The following is a 5,284-nucleotide window of genomic DNA, read 5'->3' on the forward strand; positions in this document are numbered from 1 at the left end:
GGCAACAAGGCAACTGGAACAGTAGTCTGCTGAGCCACCAACAGAGCAAGAGGAGCAGGAGCCATAGTCACATTAGCAGGAGTCAACACAGGAAGACTATTCCCAGAACACCCTACGGGTCAGGACCAAAAACACGTCCTAGCACAGGATTGTCCCCACCACTGAACAACCCCCAAAGTCCAGTCAATTTGAGGGTTGTGCCTGAGGAGCCATGGAAACTCGAGGAGAATCAGGTGCAAGGGGGAATTAAACAAGTGGAAAGTCATTGTCTCAGTACCATCAAGAAAAGTCATTGTTACCAGGGTGGTATCACCGGCGATCGGCGCCCGTTGCATGCCGGTTACATTTGTGTCCAACTTGATCCCGACTTGCTCTGAGGTCATGCACACGTGGGCAACGGAAATCTCACGAGAGCAAGGCGGCCACGGTTCTGAGACGCAGGCAGCGCAGTTGCTTTTCACCACCTGCAAGTGCCAGGCGGTCCCAGAGCATGCTGGGAAACGCCGGTTTCTCAGCTGATTTAACATCTGATTGGTTTAGAACATGATGACGTTTTACATGAACTTTTTAGTGTTTTTGAATCGTGAATTTTAATTGCTATTTGTCTGATTTAAGGACTTATTCTATACAGAACACATGTTGTGTGGCTGACATTTAGAAGTCAGAGAGACGAAATCTGATCAGATCATCGATCATCTACAGTCTGTTGTTAATTAAAATCAGCAAAAGATTGCATGTAGAACATTTAGAGAGCTACTTTGTCATAATTTAAACAACTGGAGAGTGTGTACCAGCTGATATGTGGTTTTGATTATATTTTATTAAATCGGAATTGGACCACAGTGTTTTTGTCACTTCCTGTCCAGCCTGAAGGCTGCTGGAATCGGCCGGAAACTGAGCCAGTCACAGTCTGACTTTACCGCCCCCGTCTGCTGCCGCCTGCTCTTGTCCACCTTACAGGCGAGGCGCAGACCATCTCGAATGAACCTCTCGAGACTCCCAGAAGGGCAGGCCTTGATGCCTTCTGTAGGCTAAACCCAGTTGGCGAGGTACAGACGACCCTCCAAACTCCACCTCCCCGCCCGGCAGATGGGGAAGGTCCGTCACAGCAGCCAGTCTGCGGAACTCAATGTTATACTCTAAAACCCGTCTGGCTTCCGGGATACACTCAGCACTGGAGGCAGCAGACGGTTCTCTCATAGTTAATTGCTCAACCTGAGCAACAACCGGGTTGTTTTAGTCATCAATTTCAGCTAACTGGTGATGGCGATTAGCCCTAGCCATGAGTTTATTCCACAGGATGGCCAGCTGTTCCTCCTCCTGTTGCAGTTGCCAACCCTGGGCACACAGTGCTGCTCTCACTGCCTTGGAGTCGACTGAGTCCATCTTGGCCAGATTGTATTGTCAGGGTACATTGGCGGACTCAAATGCAAAACTCAGAGCAGTAGAGAAGGTAAGTATGTTTCTCGTCCAGAGAACAATCAGGCAGAGGTACAAAATCGGCAGGCAAGAAATGTTGTCGGTGTACAAGGAAAAAGTCTGGATAACACTGGAAAACTACCACTAGGAATACGCTGGAGAGTGAGACATACAATACGAGGTAAAACAACAATCTGGCAACAGGTATGTGAAACAAGGGGGTATATATCCACTGTGACTGGGGAAGACGCTCACGCACAGGTGAGACACATTAGGGCGGGGACAAGTAATGTCACAGGTGGGAAACTCTACAACAGGAAGTAAAACAAGACAACACAAGGGATAACAGAGAACCTTCAACATTAAACAGGAAACAGATAACATGAAACCCAATAAACACAGATACTTGACACAGGGACTAGATGTGAAAGAAAGAAAGAAAGAAAGAAAGAAAGAAAGAAAGAAAGAAAGAAAGAAAGAAAGAAAGAAAGAAAGAAAAAAAGAAAGATGAGCGAATGGAAGAAAGGGACAAAGAAAAGTAAGAAGGAGATGAAACAGAGGTGTGAACAATGAATAGAGGCCTGTAGTCTCATTTTACAGTCCGAAAAAAAAAAAAAAAGAGTAAATGAGAGGGAGAGGAAGAAAAGCTGCTTGAGGAATTCCATTCAGCTATTCCTGAGAAGTCATGGGAAAGTCTTGGGAAACCCTCCTCTGGATGCAGCAGTGGGGGTGTGGTGTCTGACACTCAACCCTGGGATTTAAAAGAAACATTGAGAGAAACACATTCACGAAACTCAACAACCATACATCTTTTCAGAGACAGTGGTTATGATTGTCAAACTGTTGGCAGTTTTTTGGGGGGAATTCATTTTTAACAATGTCTAACTAGAAGTATGAGAAAGAAAATGTAAAAACTGCATCATTTCAAGCGGAAGTTCAATCCGTCTCTTAGGACCATACAAAGCTTTACAATCCTTTATGTTATTAGTGACAGGAAATATGTACACTTTTCAAATCTGCATTAGGATGTGAATAATGAATGAGCCCCAGCTGAGTCTTAAGGTACCCTGTGGAGTTTCCTTTGCCATTAAAAGCTGCATGGAGCCACGGTTTTATGAGCGAGACCTGTTTTGCATCTCATTTATGCCCAAGAGGACACACATGCACGTGCAAAAGGCAGAGGAGAAGAAGACTCTTGCTAACAAACAAGGATGAATCTGTGAATATTCTACAAGGCAGGAGACCCATTAGATACATTTTGTTAGGCATCAAGGACAAACAGTAACTATGTGCAATCGCACCATATGATCTCAGTCATTTCACATTAAATTCTTCGGTTTGCCCAGTTGTCATGAAATTGTAGATCCTTAAAGACTTTTCATTTTCTTTTGGTTTGGCACATGAGATTGAAAGTTCATTCTTGACAGTTGAAAAAATCAATCTCCCTACAGAGTCCCTTTAGTAGTTGTTCTAGAGCTTTCTATCATTTCAATCAGGAGAGGCATGTTTGCAGATATGCAAAAAAAGGTTTATTGTACGGTGCAATCAAATGTGCAAAGTCTTTGGAGATTAGACTCCATCCAACAGCTGATTTGAGTTAGGTAGAGCATTGATTACCTCAAAGAATTTACTCTGAGCTATATTTCAATCACAAGAGAGTAGTTTGCAGATATGCAAAAGTTATATAACGCATGAGAAAATGTACAGTTATTTGGATAACAGCTGATTTGATTTAGGAGAGCATCAATTAAAAGTTAGGTCTTCCTGAAAGAATTTTGGAACTACATATCGCATCGTTTTGAAAAACTTAATCTTTAAGGAAAACCTTTTTCTTAAGGTCTTGTTTAGCTTAAGAGATAAGATGATACTTTATTCTGAAATATGTATAACTTTTGTTTAAACAATCAGAAGACGATTTGTTCTCACCCTTGCATCCCCTTTAAAAAACTGTTTCATCTCATTTAACAGGTCCCTTCAACATCTGACCGTTGTGACAGGTCAGCTACTGAAGAACTGCAACATTTAAAGGACAGCTAAACTTATCTTTTTCCCAGAGGTGTTGCATTACTGCAGGGGAAATGAGGGCTCACACATGGCTCACAGGTGGGCCCTCTAACCTAGCACCCATCACAAAGGCTTGATTTAATGAGCAGAGGGTCTCAGGGTGAGAGGAAGATATTTCAAATAGGATATACACACTGTGAAAAATGAGCCATTTCCCTTTTAAGTGCACAACAAACTGGCTCCCTGTCCAGTGTCAACACAATTATAAGAAGGGAGGGCCGAGGGTGGGAAAGAAACAAACAAACAAACAAACAAACAAACAAACAAACAAAGAAGGGTGGAGCGACAACAAAATCAACAAAAATTGTGTTGTGTATTTTTTATTTATTTACTAAAGTAAACGTAACATTACACGTTTTAACCACACGTGGAAAGAAGAAGACAAACATCATAATGATGACTACACTTACTAACCAATATTTGGAACCTATATACAGTTCTAATCTTTTGATCTAAATCAACATTTTGGAATGTTACAAACCTATTAAATGAAACTGAAACTTTAAAGTGCTCCTTTATTGTGTTATACAGTATGTCTTTTTTTTTGCACGTTATAGGTTTACAAAGTAAAAAAGCCCAAAGTCCCCCTCAAAGGGACTTACCATCTCCAACAGAAAACACATCTAAGCCTTTACTTCTGTGACGAACCTGCGTCACTTTGTAACACACGGTATAATGCTCGCCTAGCTGCTAGCGTGGCACGCCCTCGTACTCTGCTTTTGACTGGCTAGTAGTCCTTATCTAGCTACTGAGCATGTGCGACTCCCAACAAAGATGGAACATAAGTGAGATGTCTCACTCTGTAGCTACAACAGAGAGCTCAACACACAGGGGGAAAAGAGGAGCTGCAGCAGAGTGCGGTACAACAAATACATGGTGTTTTATGAAAAATTAAACCACATAAGCCTATTCTGGTACAACCTCAAAATACAATTATGAACCTGAAAATTAGCATAATGTGAGCACTTTATGCTCACATTGAATGAATCAATAAAAACTAAAATAGCTTCCTGGAGTTTAACATGCTAACAGTTTGTCTGTAGGTGTTGCAGACTGCTTACAGAGCTGTAGCAGTTGTCAAAGTACCTACTACCTAGTACTTTTGAGTTAATTAACTTTATCGGTAAAGTAAAATGCCGATAAAGGATAATCAGCAAATTGCCAAAATCTGCCCCGACAATCAGCCAGGCCAATAATTGGTAGATCCCTAGTCTAAAGTTTGATGATGATGATGATGATGATAATGTTGAAACGTATGATTATTGTAATAGCAACTGTCAAATGAAGTTACAAAGTACTTTTCAGCCAAAGCTTCAAAGGTAGATAGATAGATAGAGAGATAGATAGATAGATAGATAGATAGATAGATAGATAGATAGATAGATAGATAGATAGATAGATAGATAGATAGATAGATAGATAGATGGAAATATCACACATACATAAGAATAAAAATAAAAATCACTCACAAAAATGCAATGACCATGATAAGGTAAAATACTAGGGTACACTGTGTGCAATGGTGATAACTGAAAAATGCAGGGATTGAAACATAATAACCTATGAACTGACTGACTGAATAAGAGTAAGAACAATATATAACAGGGATTATCAAAATCTGAATCAGAATCCGCTTTATTTGCCAGGTATGAGGACACATACGAGGAATTTTATATTGGAACATCATTGCTCCCAATGCGCTTACACATACAAAACAACCAAACAAACTATACACCCTAATATATACACACTAATATATACATACTCTAAACATATGTTATGAGATGTAAGATTTAGATGT

Source organism: Etheostoma cragini, chromosome 4 (genome assembly GCF_013103735.1).
Source record: "Etheostoma cragini isolate CJK2018 chromosome 4, CSU_Ecrag_1.0, whole genome shotgun sequence".
Lineage (NCBI taxonomy): Eukaryota > Metazoa > Chordata > Actinopteri > Perciformes > Percidae > Etheostoma > Etheostoma cragini.